Raw genomic sequence first — 16007 nt, 5'->3', positions numbered from 1 at the left:
GAGCGGTGGTTGCCAGAACGGCTGGGAGGAGCCTCTTGGGTGCTGGGCAGTGGCACTGCCCAGGGGATGATGCAGTTGCCAGGAAAGGGCAGCTGCTGGTCCCTTGGGCACCAGGGCCCGAAAGGGTGAGACCAAAGCCAGGAATAAGCCGAATAAGCTGCAGGGCGAGGCTTGTGCTCAGACAAGAGCACCAGCAAGGCTGAGCAAGAAGGGAGGGTGACAGGGCTCGTCTCTTTCCCTGCCCGGAGACCGCATCTCTCCCCCCTGCAGCTCGCGACCTCATCCCCCCTCAGAACGACAGAACATCGCTGTACCCATTTTACGGCTGACCGAACTGGGTCACAGAACCTTTAAGTAACCCAGTCAGGGTCACACGACCCGTAAGTAGCCCGCCTGGAGTACGACCCAGGGGTACGTGGCTGCAAACTCTGATCTTTGAACACCCGGGTTGTCAGGACAGGGGCCCAGGCCGCCGAGCGTGTGTGAGCGCAGCGCGCCCTCTGGTGGCCGACCCGCCGCCGTGCAGCACGGGCCGCGGGACCGCCGCAGGGCGCGTGCGCGCTCTCTGTCTCCGTCTCCGTGTTTCTCAGCAGGCACGTTTATTATCTGGTTCTCGAGGGGAAGACCACGCCATTTCCACCTGCTGCTCACCTACGACCCGGGACATCCGGCCGCCCCCACCCGGCTGGGCCACTCAAAGCCCCTGTCCCTGGTCGAGGCTTCTACGGCTGTGCCAGCCCTTGGGGACCTTCTCGCCCGGTTGTCCCTCCCCCACCCCCCTCTGGCACAACCTTTGTCTGCGAAGGTCTCTTTGTCTGCACGTGGCTCTCAAACTCTGCTGCGCGTTACCGTCTACCGGGAGCTTTCGAAAGCCCTGCGGGGCTCCGCACGCCGTCACCGACCGGCACAGCCCCCCAGAGCGCCCCGCCCGGAGAGCGCCCCGCCCGGCACCGCTCCTGCCGCCGTCCCGCCCCGCACGGGCCTGCGCCCGCCCTCTGCCCCGCCGAGCGGGCGACGCTGCCGGGGGCGGGTGGCGGTCCCCCCTCGGCCGTCAGTGTCCCTTCCCACTCGAGGGCGCAGGTCTCCGGGCCACTCGGCCCCGCCCCGGCCTATTCCCGCCACCTCCCGCCGGCGCGTCTCCCACGTCGCTTCGCGCGGCCCCGCGGGGCCTGGGCCGGGGTCTGGGCCGGGCAGGGCTGCCGCGCCTCCGACCCGCCCGCTCCCGTGGCGCGGTCTTGCAGGGCTGGTTCCCGCCTCCGCCCCTCTCCTCCAGCCGGGCCCCGCGTCGCCGAGAGAGCAGGTGGCGCCGACGCCGCTCCCCCGCCTGCGCGCGCGGCCCAAACCCGCACCGCGCCGCCCTCCCGCCCCTGCTCTCCCAGCCTGGCGGCGGCAGCACGCTCCTCCTCCCGGGACGCCGCGCCCCCGAGCGAGCGCGGCGGGCACTTGCTTCTTACGGCCCCTTGTCCTTTTTCCAGGACATTTTCGTTGGTCCCCGGGCTCTAGCGTCTCCTGCTGACCCACATCACATGTCTGGCCTCTCCTGACCTGCAGAGCTTCCTGAAGGAGTCGCCTACATTGTCTCTGCTCTGCCACCTCCAGTCTCTTTTGTACTTATCTCTGCTTTTCTAAGGGAAAAAAAAAAAAAAAATATATATATATATATATATTAAATATACTTTTAATTTTTTATTCGAGTTAAATGTGCCCATGGTTTAGAATCAACTAAACACAGATGGCCTCACCCCAGTCCCCCGTTTTTAAGGATAACGAGCTCTTTTCGCTGATGATTAGTCATTTTTGCCACCGCGTTTCCTACGTGACAGGTTTACATTGCTTCCTTTCCAGTTTTAGGCATTACCTACCAGCTTCCCACTTCGGGAGAAGAGGATTTAGCTCCTTACGCCCATCCCTCGCCCACCCTCCCCACTTCCTATCCTCACCCTCAAAATACAGTTGCATAATAATATCAATGATATTACTAATGTTTACATATTGTAGAAACCTTATTTACAGCCCTATATGGAAGACTATGATTTCTTTCCCTTTTCTCCTTTTTTTATAATAGGCTTTATTTTTTTTTGAGCAGTTTTAGGTTTATAGAACGGTTGAGCAGAGAGTCTTTGAATCCACCAAGATGAGACTTTCTTTTTGATTGTATACTCCCTTTCCAGATCATTACAATCAATACGTTTTTGCCCACAAGAAATAAATTTGTTTATTCCTGTAGCATAAAAATCTATGCTTCGTGATTCGATGATGAACTCTTGGAAAGCATTTTCTGCATCCTGCTGGTTGTGGTAGTGCTTTTTCCCTGCAAAAAGTTGTTGAGATCCTCGAAGAAGTGGCAGCCGGTTGGGAGGGGTCACGTGATACAGGGGATGAGGCAAAACTTCATAGCCCAATTCGTTCAACTTTTGAAGTGTTGGTTGTACGATGTGTGGTCCGGGATTGTCGTGGAGAAGAATCGGGCCCTTTCTGTGCAGTTTTCCATGCATCTCATCAATTTGCTGAGCATGCTTCTCAGATGTGATGGTTTTGCCGGGATTCCGAAAGCTGTAGTGAATCAGACCAGAAGCAGACCACCAACAGTGACCATGACCTTTTGTTGGTGCAAGTTTGGCTTTGGGAAGTGCTTTGGAGCTTCTTCTTGGTCCAACCGCTGAGCGGGTCATCGGTCAGTTTTAGTAGAAAATCCACTTTTATCACACGTCATAATTCAATCAAGAAATATTGTTGTTGCATACAATAAGAGAAGATGACACTTCAAAACAACGATTTTGATAAGCGGGTGCTCATGAGGCATCCACTTACTGAGCTTTTTCGCCTTTCCAATTTGCTTCAAATGCCGAACGACCGTGGAATGGTCGACATTGAGTTCTTCAGCAACTTCCTGTGTAGTGTAAGAGGATCAGCTTCAATGGTTGCTCTCAATTGGTCGTTGTCAACTTCCGATGGCCGGCCACTGCGCTCCTCATCTTCAAGGCTCTCGTCTCCTTTGCAAAACTTGAACCACCGCTGCACTACACACTCCTTCACAGTTCCTAGGTCAAATGTGTAGTTGACGTTGCAGGTTATCTCTGCTGCTTTAAGACCCATTTTGAACTTGAAGAAGAAAATCGCTTGAATTTGTTTTTTGTCTAACATCATTTCCATAGTCTAAAGTAAATATAAAATAAACAGCAAGTAATAAGTCATTAACAAAAAAACATAAAGTAAAAAATGCACATTAAAATGATGTATAACATAACCACATTTATTTAAGAATGTATTCCAATATCAAATGGCAAATTTCAACAATGCTAAAATTATAATTACTTTTGCACCAACCTAATAGACTATTATTAGCTAAAGTTCATAAAGAATATTAGGGCTTTTACAGAAGTAGAAAATTGACATAAAAAAAAAAAAAAAAGAATATTAGGGCTTGGCCGGGCGCGGTGGCTCACGCCTGTAATCCTAGCACTCTGGGAGGCCGAGGCAGGCGGATTGCTCGAGGTCAGGAGTTTGAAACCAGCCTGAGCAAGAGCGAGACCCTGTCTCTACTATAAATAGAAAGAAATTCATTGGCCAGCTAATATATATAGAAAAAATTAGCCGGGCATGGTGGTGCATGGCTGTAGTCCCAGCTACTTGGGAGGCTGAGGCAGCAGGATTGCTTGAGCCCAGGAGTTTGAGGTTGCTGTGAGCTAGGCTGACGCCACGGCACTCACTCTAGCCTGGGCAACAAAGCAAGACTCTGTCTCAAAAAAAAAAGAATATTAGGGCTCATCCTACATGTTATACAGTTCTATAGTTTTAACAAATGCACAATATCATGGATCTGTCATCACAGTATCATACAGAATAGTTTCACTGCCATAAAAATCCACTGTGCTCCACCTAGTCTTCCCTCTCTTTCCCCCCAATTTCCTGGCAATCACTGACCTTTTTACTGTTCCTATAGTTTTGGCTTTTCCATATTTTCCATATATTTGTCATATAACTGGAGTCATACAGTACTTTTCAGACTAGCCTCTTTCACTTGGTAATATGCATTTAAGTTTCCTCCATGGCTTTTGGTGGCTCATTTCTTTTATCACTGAATAATATTCCATTGTATGGACATACCTATCAAAAGACATTGTGGTTGCTTCCAACTCTGGGCAATTATGAATAAATATATTAGAAACATTCATTGCAGATATGATACCAAAAACACAGGTAACAAAACCAAAAATCGACACGTAGGACTACATCAAACTAAAAAGCATCTGCACAGCAAAAGAAACAATCAACAGAGTAAGAAGGTAACCTACAGAATGGGAGAAAATATTTGCAAACCATATGTCTAATAAACAGTTCATCTCCAGAATATATGGGGAACTCTTAGAAATCAATAGCAAAAAAACTAGTAATTCGATTAAAAAATGGGTTAAGAACTTGAGTAGACATTTCTCCGAAGAAGACATACAAATGGCCAACAGCTATATGAAAAAATGCTCAATGTCACCACTAATCATCAGGAAAATCAAAACCATAAGAGGTATCACTTCATACCTCATGGGATGGCTGTTATCAAAAAAAAACAAAAGACAACTTTTGGCAAGGATGTGGAGAAAGTGGAACCCTTGCACATTACTGATGAGAATTCAAAATGGTACAGCTGCTATGGAAAACAGTATAGAGGGTCCTCAAAAAATTACAAATAGAACTAGCATATGATCTGACAATCCGACTTCTGGATATTTATCCAAAATAATTTAAATCAGAATCTCAAAGAGATATTAGCATTCTTGTGCTCATTGCAACAATGTTCACTATAACCAAGATATGAAAATAACCTACATGCCCATCAACAGATGAATGGATGAAGATGTGGTATATACATACAATGGACAACTATTAAGCCTTAAGATGAAGAAAATTCTGCAGCATGTAACAACATGGATGAAACTAGAGCACATTATTCTAAGTGAAATAAGGCAGCATAGAAGGCAAACGTGACTCCACTTGCAAGAGATATCTAAAATAGTCAAGTTCATAGAATTTGGTTCTGTGGTTGCCAGGGCTGGGGGGAGGGGAACAGGCGACATAAAGTTCCAGTCAAACAAAATGAATAAGCTCTAGAGATCTGCTGTACAACACTGTACCTACAGTTAACAATAACGTGTTGCACATTTTAAAATTGGTTAAGAGAGTAGATCTCACGCTAAGTGTTCTTTTGTTTTTGTTTTTGTTTTTGTTTTTGTTTTTTTTGAGACAGAGTCTCACTTTTGTTGCCCTGGCTAGAGTGAGTGCCGTGGCGTCAGCCTAGCTCACAGCAACCTCAAACTCCTGGGCTCAAGCGATCCTCCTGCCTCAGCCTCCCAAGTAGCTGGGACTACAGACATGCACCACCATGCCCGGCTAATTTTTTGTATATATATTTTTAGTTGGTCAATTAATTTCTTTCTATTTTTAGTAGAGACGGGGTCTCGCTCAGGCTGGTTTCGAACTCCTGACCTCGAGTAATCAGCCTGCCTCGGCCTCCCAGAGTGCTAGGATTACAGGCGTGAGCCACCGAGCCCGGCCTAAGTGTTCTTTTTTTTTGAGACAGAGTCTCACTTTGTTGCTCAGGCTAGCATGAGTGCCGTGGCGTCAGCCTAGCTCACAGCAACCTCAAACTCCTCCTGGGCTCAAGTGATCCTACTGCCTCAGCCTCCCGAGTGGCTGGGACTACAGGCATGCGCCACCATGCCCAGATAATTTTTTGTATATATATATTTTAGTTGGTCAACTAGTTTCTTTATATTTTTAGTAGAGGCAGGGTCTCACTCAGGCTGGTTTCGAACTCCTGAACTTGAGTGATCCACCCGCCTCTGCCTCCCAGAGTGCTAGTATTACAGGCGTGAGCCACCGCGCCCGGCCTCACGTTAAGTGTTCTTACCACAATAAAATAAAATAAAAACCAAACAGATATTCATGTGCAATTTTTCTGTGGATATAAGTTTTCAACTCATTTGGGTAAATACCAAGGAATGCTTCATATTTTCTCCTCTTCTATGTTTGTCTTCTCATTCTCTTGGCAGTGTCTTTTGCAGAGCAGAAGTTTTTTATTTTAAATTTCTCTCCCTTTTCTGCATGAAAGTTTTGTTTTCCTGAGTTTGACAACTTTTTTTGGTGGGGGAGAGTACTTGTTTTCCTATGTGTTTATGTCTAATTCAACCGCATTCTCTCCAAGTTGTGTGCATTTCTCAAAAGTTCAAAGACATTATTCTATCAGTTTTACCTCCCTGATGAAATCTCTTCTAGAACCTTCTGACTTATTCCACCTATCTCTTTTCACCCTCATCTGGGAGATTCCCTTCACCTTTCTTTTGTGTTGGATACGTGTTTCTTGGAGCCCAGGTCTTATTCTTTATTGTTTTTCGCATTTTACTTTTTACTTGGTTTACCTCTTTGTCTTAGTGGAACACATCCTCCAGTAGCTTTCCTAAAAAAGGGTACATGGGATGTAAAATTTTTCAGCTCTTGCATATCTGAAAATATCTTTTTTTCTATTTTCACTTTATCAGTGGTTTGGCTAGGTATACAATTATAGGCTGGAAGTCTTTTTCTTCCATACTTTTGAAAACATAGGTCCATTGTCTTCTGGTTTCCAGGATGGCAGTTGAGAAGTCTGATGCCATTATGATTCTCGATACTTTGTAGAATTTTGCCAAATTTTCTTCTTGCCCCTGTGTTCTGATATTTAATGGTGAGTTGGCATGAGTCTATTTTTATCCTTCAGATGGTCACTCCATGGGCCCATTAAATCTGGAAATTCAAGCCCTTCAGTCCTGAGAAATATTTCATTGACTGTTTCCTCTCTTCTGTTTTCTCAGTTCTCTCTTTACGAAATTCCTTTGTTCAGGTGTTAGATTCCTGCTCTGGTGTGTATTTTCCACATTGTGACAGCTGTGGACATGCCTGCTAGGTTATCCCTTCAAGAGAGAACTTGCTGTTCAGCTTTAAGCAGCACAGTTGGCCGACAGCCTCCAACTAAAGCACCTTTGATACCTGCCCAGTGGGTGAGCCAATACCAAGGTCTTCTTGGGCAGCCCCAGCCAATAACTGAGCACAGCAGGGACACCAGGGCCTGGCCATTTCGTCCAGTGGGGGGCTCCTCTCATGCACAGGCTTTGCTCTGGGGCTCCCTGCTGGATGGGCCAAGACTTTGTTAGGTTTGCATGGAAGTCTGAGGCTGTCCCTGCCCAGATCTGATTCCTTCTGTCTTTCCTTTTTCAGGTATCACATTTACATCATCATGGTCGGAAGACTCTCCCTAGCCAATCTGGCTTCTTCCTCCTTTATTTTTCCCAGGCATTAGGGCCCCAGAACTTCTTGCACTCCTAACTCCATCTCAGCGTCCATATACCGGAGGACTCCAACTGACACGTGTATCTTACCTCTTTGCTCTATGCTATGCTCTGAGTGTTTGCGTCCCCCCAAAATACATATGTTGAAGTCCTCACCCCCGAAGTGATGTATTAGCAGGTAGGAACTTGGGGAGGTGATTAGGTCATGAGGCAGATCCCTCATCTCATGAATGGGATTAGTGCCCTGAAAAAGAGGGCCCAGAAAGACCCTAGTTCTTTCCACTGTGTGAGATTATAGTGAAAAGATGTCACTCTAAGGAGAATATCACCAGACACCAAATCTGTGGTGCCTTAAACCTTTTAAACAAGATTTCTATTTCTGCTATGATATTCTTAATTTCCAAGAACTTTTTCGTTTTGTTAATTCTCAGAGGTTCCCTCCACCCCAAATAGCTTCTAGTTTTTGTTTCACAGTTGCAGTATATATTCTTAAATCTCTAAATATAGTAATAATGGTTTTATTTTTAAATTATCTTGTCCCTGCATATTGTTTCCTCCAAATTCTGTTTTCCTGTTTGTTTTGGTTCTGGCATTTCTCAAATGTAGATGTTCTCTGCTTGTCTCATATTTAAGAGATTTCAAAAGCCATAGGGGCCAGGCATGGTGCACCTGTCATTCTAGCACTCTGGGAGGCTGAGGTGGGAGAAACACTTGAGCTCAGGAGTTCAAGACCAGCCTGAGCAAGAGTGAGATCTCAGCCGGGCATGGTGGCTCACACCTGTAATCCAGCACTCTGGGAGGCTGAGGCAGACGGATTGCTCGAGGTCAGGAGTTTGAAACTAGCCTGAGCGAGACCCCGTCTCTACTAAAAATAGAAAGAAATTAATTGATCAACTAAAAATATATATACAAAAAAAAAGTTAGCTGGGCATGGTGGCGTATGCCTGTAGTCCCAGCTACCTGGGAGGCTGAGGCAGGAGGATCACTTGAGCCCAGGAGTTTGAGGTTGTTGTGAGCTAGGCTGATGCCACGGCACTCACTCTAGCCTGGGCAACAAAGTGAGACTCTGTCTCAAAAAAAAAAAAAAAAAAGTGAGATCTTGTCTCTAAAAAAAAAATAGAAAAATTAGCCGGGCATAGTGGGATGCAACTGTAGTCCCAGCTACTTGGGAGGCTGAGGCAGGAGGATTGCTTGAGCCCAGGAGTTTGAGGTTACAGTGAGCTATCATGATGCCACTGCACTCTAGCCCAAGCAACAGAGCAAGAACCTGTCTCCAAAAACAAAAACAAAACAAAACCAGAAAATGGTAGAAATCACAATAATGGTTGCGTGTGTGTGTGTGTGTGTGTGTGTGTGTGTGTGTGTGTGTGGTGGGGGGAAGGAAGTGTTGACTAAGAGCATGATGAAACTTTCTGGGGAGACAGAAATGTTCTATATGTGGATTGAGTTACTCAGGTGTACATATCAGTTGAAACTCAAACTGACCACTTAAGGTCGTTGTAATTCACTGTAAATAAATTTTAAAAAATAAAAACACAATTATAAAAGCAAGCTGATGAGAAGGGCTGTGCTGGGGGTGGGGTGGCTTGTTGGCGACTCAGGGGTTCAGTGTAAGGAAATGGCTGGGCTGTTTCGCTGGGAAACGCCGAGGCCAGCACATCTTGGTAATCTTTCCCTGGCTGGCCGGACTCTGAGATAAAAGGCAGAACCGATACAAACAGAGAACAAGCACTTTGGAGGACACAGCAGCTGTGCAAGGAAAAGAAAACGAAAACAAGGAGGAAACAATAACAAAATGCCTGTCATTAATATATTCGGAGATTAAAAGGAGCAAACTCTGGAATCTCCCGAGACTTCTGGAGAGTTGAGGCTGGACCCCACGGTTCTGGGAGCCAAGGGGGGGGGAAGGCCTGGGAAGAGGGGGGGATGGGCCAGGGCTTCCCACATTCAGGTCAGGTACAGAACTCCCCCCTCATTAGCGCCCGGTGCCCCCCAGCTCAGAGACCCTGAGTCCGACCCTCTCGGGAGAGAAACCTCCAGGCTTTGCTGGGGCGGGAGAGGCAGCTCGCTGTGCCACGCGGGGCAGGACGGCTGAGGATCAGAGCCCTTCTTAAACCCATCCTCCTGCTTTCAGCCCAGTTTTGCTCCCATTTCTAGAAGTACCTAGTCTATTCTATGGGCACCTTTTAGGGGCTTTTGTGGGGAGAATTCTGGTGCTCTTGGCTTGTTCCTCTACCAGCTCTGGGTTCACTGAAGGGACAACTTCCTCGGTCTGCTAAGTCGGTTACCACACGTGCACCTGCCTTCCAGAGTCCAGAATGGTGTTGCCGTTGCCTCCTTTTTCAGCTGATTTGTTCCTGCTGATCTGTACTCTGGTAGGCGGAACAACGCCCCTCCCAAATGTCCCCCAGAACCTGTGAATATGTTACCCTCCATGGCAAAAGAGACTTTGCGAATGTGTGTTCAGGACCTTGAGACGGAGAGAGGCTGTTGAATTATTCAGGTGAGCCCACTCTCATCGCATTAATCCTGAAAACCTTGCCCAGCTGTGGTCAGGGACAGCCGTGTGAGGTGAGACTCGGGGTCAGAGAGATGCACCTGGCTGGAGGGAGGGAGCCATGGGCCAGGAGACACCGGTGCCTTCTGGAAGCTGGAAAAGTACAGGAAATGGATTCTCTCTCCTGTAGCTTCCAGAAAGAGCTTTCTAGAACAGTCTTATCAACACTTTGCTTTTAGCTCAACGAGACCTGTGTTCCTTGTGGTATATAGAACAGCAGGAATTAATGTGTTTGGCTTCAGTCAACTCAGTTTATGGCAATTTGTAAGCAATACAAGACTCGTACACATACCTTAAAAAATATCCACGCACTATCGTTTTAGTGGAGTTTAAGGACATAGGCGAGTTACCTGTGTGTTCAATGCACCATCTTTAACTAGAAATCACAGCTCAAACCTACTTTTATCTCCACCCCTTCATGGCATGTTCTATCGTTCTATCTATCTATCTATCTATCTATCTATCTATCTATCTATCTATCTATCTATCTATCTACCTACCTACCTATCTATCTATCCATCCATCCAGATAGGCTCTCGCTCTGTTGCCTGGGCTACAGTGTCAGTGGTGTCATCATAGTTCACTGCAAACTCCTAGGCTCAAGCGATCCTCCTGCCACAGCCTCCCAAGTTGCCTGGGATTACAGGTATATACCACCACGCCCAGCTAAGTTTTCTATTTTTTGTAGAGATGGGGTCTCACTATGTTGCCCAGGCTGGTCTCAAACTCCTGGCCTCAAGTGATCCTCTTGCCTTGGCCTCCCAAGTGCTAGGATTACAGGCGTGAGCCACCTTGCCCAGCCTCAAGACATGTTCTTTGTTTACTTTTTTTTTTTTTTTTTTACACCAATAGGATTCAGGAAAGGACATGTTCTAATCAAAAACTTGTGCGTGGCTAAATCTAATCTGGCCTCCCTTGACCGTTCAGCATCTCTGACGCCAGAGGACCACACCCTCCCTCCTTCTTGCCACGCTCTCCCCTTGGCTCTTCCATGACAGCATACGATCCTGGCTTCCCTCCTACTCACCCAGGTGCTCCTTCTCCGCCACCCTCACTGTCTTCTCCACTACATGATCTCAGAAATGTGGGGTTCCTCAGGGACCCCTCCTGGAGCCTCCCCCCACCCTCTCCAGTGTGACCTCTCAGCTTCCAATGTCACCCTTATGCTGATCACTCTGATATTCTGCCACCGGCTGGGACGTCTCCTCTTGTGTCAAGTCCTCCCTTGACCCCTCACCTGCTTCTCAAATTGAAAATATCTGTGGCAGGATTCTTGGATTTCTCACCAAACCCCTTCCCTCCCTTGAGTCTTCTCGGCATCCATATGCTTATCCAACCCCCAAGCCTCAGAGTCACCCTGACTCCCTTCTTCCTCTAACCCATGTGCGAACTCTGCGGACTCTGCCTCCGAGCTCTGTTTAGAAGGCATCGCTCCCTCGATCTCCAACACCCATCCCCGCGTCACCACTGTGACCCCCACACCAGTGTCCCGTGTCCACTCCGGCCCAACCGCCATTGATTCTCCCCAGAGCAGCCCGAGATGCAGTTAAAAATGTCGATCAGATTGTATCACTTCCCCCACTTAAATGCTTCCAAAGGCTTCCCGGTTCCATCTAGAACAAAATCCATTCTCCTGCCCACGGCCCACAGGGCCCATGGGATCTGGCCGTTCCTGTCTCTCCCGCCTCACCTGGTCACTGTGCCCGTCACCTGCTCTGTCCAAGCCACACTGGCCTTTGTTCCCCACACTCCCGCCTGCCTCTGGCGCTATGATTGCTTGGCCTGGACTGCTGCGGTGTGCCCCACCCTTCCCACGGCCGGCTCCTTCCCGTTCTCCGGGTCTCGGATGAAGCGTCCGGACCTCCCCTGGTCAAACTGTGCTGGTCGCACACGCAGCACGATGAGCCGTAATGGAGGTGTGAGCACCAGGCCCTCAGCTTCTGCTGTGGGACAATGCAAGAGACGGCCCCGCAGAGAACACATCTGCATCTGTTGACAATTTCGACCTTCTCGGATGAAACGTCCTGACTTATACAAAGTGGGTGTCTTCTCCGCCACCACTGGCTGTTTCCTTCACAGTGGGTTCTGAACTTTGATGATCCTGTTTTTTGCTTCCTTATGTTTTGTTTGACTCCCTCATCTGATTAAGCCCCAATCAGATGGTGATGGGGGTGTCCGCAGGGATGGTGCCCTCAGTCGGGTTTCTGGTGCTAGCCCACGAAGGCGCTCGAGGAACTTTGTTGAGTGAATGAAGGAAGGAAGGAATGAACACATTGGGCGCCTATGATGTACCAGATGCTTTCATGTACACCAAGTCATTTCATCGTCATGACGACCCTCTGAGGCTGTCCCACTGGACTACATTTCCCAGCTTCCCTTGCAGGGAGCTGTTCTGGCCAATGCGTGTGGGCAGGAGCGAAGGCGGCTACTTCCAGCTTTGGCTCCTAAAAACCTCATGTGTGATATCCACTCTTGCTCTTCATCTGCCGGCTGGATGCTGAGGATCCTGCAGTGGATTCTGAGGCTCTGGGTGACAACAGCGTCATGAGATGAAGGGAGCCTGGGCCCCTGAAAGACGGTGTGAGGCAGGGTCTCCCCCCGACACCCATCATTAGACTTTACATAAGCAGGACATAGAACTCCACTGCGTTGAGCCATTGCAACTTCCGAGCTTATCTGTCACCACAACTTGCCTCACCTTAATGAATACATCAAAACACCAGGTGGCTGGCGAGCAACACCCTGGGTGACACTTTTGCTGATGAATTTTCACGGAATGCAGATGTGTTCTCTGCAGGGCTGTCTCTTGCATCGTCCCGCAGAAGCCGAGGGCATGGTGCTCACACCCCTGTTACAGCACGTCGTGCTGCGTGTTCGTGTGTGCGCCGCTGTGTCTTCGTTAGGCTGTGAGCCCCTCCCGAGAAGTGCCTGTGTCACGTCCTCTCTGGCCTCGGCATTCAGCCCCCAGGGCGCCGCAGGGAAAGTTTGTCGAATCCACAAATAAGTGAACAGACCACCTGCACCCCTCATTGCCTCTCTGTCCCTAAAAATGCCCAAGAAAGTCCAACTCTTCAATTTTACAGAAGCCCAAAGAGAAGAAATGACTTCCCCAGGGTCACACAGAGGCAGGGGCAGCCGCAGCCTGCCCCAGGGCTGGTGAATGTGACAGCAGCTATTTGGGAGCCGCTATCTTGGCACTTTCTAGGGGCCGGGGGAGGCTGGGAGAGGGCACAGGTGGGGCAAGTGGTCAGGGTGACCGCAGGCTGCCCTAAGCCCCAAGATGACCCCACCCAGTCTCGCCTCCCCACTGCCCGGCTGGTCCTCCCCCGGCAGCGAAGAAATAGCCCAGAGCCTTCCCTCCCACCCTCCCCGCCAGCACCGCCTGCTCCTCCTGCCTGGGCGGGCACATCACTCAGTATTTTTAGCTTCACCACCTGGCACCTGTGGTCACTGTCTCTGCCCAGCCTGGCCATGTCCCCTCCCAGGCCTTAAAGGGCCAGAGCCTGCCAGCTAGAAAGGAGACCAGTTCCTGCAAACATGGGCAGAGGGCAAGAGGCAGAGGGACACCCCCTACAGTAGGGTCCCCAAAGTTGGCGGTGGGAGATGAGGGACAAGGGAGAAGCGGGTAAGATCTCATGGTTGCCTGTGGCTGCCTGTCTCATGCTGGGGCTCCCCAGTGCTGATTTGCTCAAGCTGCTCACTGGGGTAGCAGGTCACTGTCATACATCTGTCCCCCTCTAAGACCTGAGACCGCAAAGTCTCCAAGGCAGGGCCTGGGAGTGCGTGGTTTTAACAGTCAACTCAGGCGATTCTGATGCCCTCTCTCTCTCTGTCATGCTCATTCATTCATTCATTCATTCAACAAGCATTTTGGGCTCCCACTATGAAAACGGTCATTCTGTCATGAGTCTGTTGCTTTGGAGTTCAAGAGGTGCCTCCGCACCTGTCACTTCAAAGTCCCCTGTGTGGCCCTTGTTTCGCTACAAGCCCTCGGCACCACCTGCTCCTATGCCTGGATCCTGGATCAAGTTCCTGGCTCAGTGGTTAAGGCCCTTTGTGGTCCAGGCCTGCTGTCCCTGCCAGCCTCACCCCTACACGATTTCGTTTTCACACCACGGAGCCTTTGCTCTTTCCCAGCTTCACTCAGCACGTGGGAAGGAACTCGCACTGCAGGACAGACCTGGTGGGTCTCCTGTCGCTCCTGCAGGCAGAGGTGGTCCCTCTCCCCCCCTCCCTGGGTGGGCACCCTGCTTCCATGCCCATCGAAGCGCCACCACTCTGTGCCCAACCGATCTGTCTTCTCCTCTCTCTCCCAGCACGCTGGGACCCTGTGAGTCCCCAGCTCAGGCACTGGCACTCTGCGGGTGCCCAGTCACCATGACAGGGAGCAGCTCTCCCATTTCACAGATGAGAAGACAGGGGTCCACAGAGGGGAAGTTTTGGACCCAGGGTCCAACAGAGCAAGCCAGGGAGGAGCTTGGCCCAGGCTGCAGGAGCCCACACCCCGGCCCTCCTGTCCTGCAAGGGGCGGGGAGGGGGGTACCTGGCTTGGTCCCGCCTGCCCTTCGCCCCACCCCGGGCAGTGCTGACTCAGTGCTGATAGAGGCGTGGGCGGGCTGGGCCGGAGCAGAGGTGACCCCTGTCTCCTCTGCAGATTGTCCAACCGTTCCCAGAGCCTGTGGTCACAGCTTGGGTAATGCACTTGGATGGAGTCTGGTTTCCCTGCGGGTGGGGCTGGGGAGAGCCGGCGGAAGGAACAGTGGTCCCTCGGGCATGAATCCCCACTGGGCCCGCGCACAGCCCCTCTCTCCACACAGGTACATAGAAGTCACACCTGCTCCCACAAACACGCATGCACACTCACAATCACACACACTCACCCCCACATACCCCACATTCTCTCCCTTCCTCCCCCTCTCTTTACACACACACACACGCACACACACACATATATACACCACACATTTTGACATAGTAATTCAACAAAGACTGAACACCTGTTAGGTGCCAGTGGCGTGCAGGCAGGAAAGGTGGCTTTCAAATCGGGGTGGGGCAGGGGCTCCCAGGAGGGCTTCCTGAAGGAGGAGGCAGGCATTGCAGCTGGGCCTGGCTGGTGGAGAGCAAGGGGAAGGGAAGTCTAGGCAGAGTTTCTCTGGAGGTGGACATTGGGGAAACAGAGTGCGATGAAGTGGGAGGTGCCGTTGGCCTGAATCACCCAGGCCTTGAACGCCCAGCAGAATGTTGGCTTCATGCTGTGGGAGCTGAGAGCTATGGAGGCTTCTGAGCAGAGGAGGGACATGACCACAATGGGGGAGGACTGAAAAGTCACTCTGGGATCAGGGTAGGAGAGACGGGGGGAGGCGGCGATGACAACCAGGTACGAGATCTGAGAGTCTGAAGCGGGAAGGTGGCCGTGAGCAGTAAGCAGCGTCAGACAGGGACTCAGAAGCAAGACCACCAGGCCCAGAGGGGCCTGGCCCAGTGCTGTGCCCTCCCCTGACCCCCACGCACTGACCTCCGCAGTGGGACCTCTTCCAGCAGCTCCTCCTCCTCCTCCCTGTGGAAGCAGACGAAGCAGAAGGCTGGCACATCGTCGGTGCCACAGCCCGTGGGCCAGGCCAGAGGCAGCTCCAGGACAGGGCAGGGGTGGCTGGTGGCGGTCGGGGGGGCATCGTCCCCAGCCTGGGCAGGAGTCCCTGAGCCAGCGCGCTCCAGGGTCAGCAGCCTGTCGGCCTCAGGGCCCCGCACCGGCCCCCCCACCACCTGTGCCTTTGCGCTCAGGTTGCCCGTCGCCTCGGTGGTGGAGGAGCCTGTGGCTCTGTCCCACGGGGGCTCTTGTCCTGACCCAGGGGGCTCCGGCCACAGGGCTGGGCCTGGGAAGCCGCTCCCAGCCGCCTCAACTCAGAGGTGCTGGCCGGGGCACAAAGGTCCGGCAGGGCCCCTCACCACCCCCCGAGGAGCCCTAGGCCCCTGGGTTGCCCACTCTGCTGCTGTCTGTCAGAGGCGGGACTGGGCGACAGGCTTGCAGGTGACCTGTCCTTCTGTCCATCTGTCTGTCCAGCTGTCTGCTCCTTCCTTCCCGGCCAGCGCAGCCACAGAGGTGGCTTCCCTAAGAAAGTTTGTTCTCCCCTGCC

At 50.8% G+C, this 16007-nt stretch overlaps 1 protein-coding gene and 1 pseudogene across 1 annotated transcript in view; both read right to left on the bottom strand.

Moving 5' to 3' along the window:
* SBK1 (SH3 domain binding kinase 1) overlaps positions 1 to 15471 on the bottom strand; it is a 51343-nt gene extending 35872 nt beyond the window's left edge. The window contains exon 1 of the mRNA XM_012759359.3: positions 15389 to 15471. The gene's annotated coding sequence lies outside the window, so the exon portion shown is untranslated. The remainder of the gene's footprint in view (positions 1 to 15388) is intronic.
* Positions 1947 to 15468, bottom strand: LOC142862428 (histone-lysine N-methyltransferase SETMAR-like; annotated as a pseudogene).
* Positions 15472 to 16007: the final 536 nt, after the last annotated feature.

This window comes from Microcebus murinus, chromosome 19 (assembly GCF_040939455.1).
Source record: "Microcebus murinus isolate Inina chromosome 19, M.murinus_Inina_mat1.0, whole genome shotgun sequence".
In the NCBI taxonomy this organism is placed as follows: Eukaryota; Metazoa; Chordata; class Mammalia; order Primates; family Cheirogaleidae; genus Microcebus; species Microcebus murinus.
Note: the sequence above shows the minus strand (reverse complement) of the source record. Positions and strands in the feature narration are given on the sequence as shown.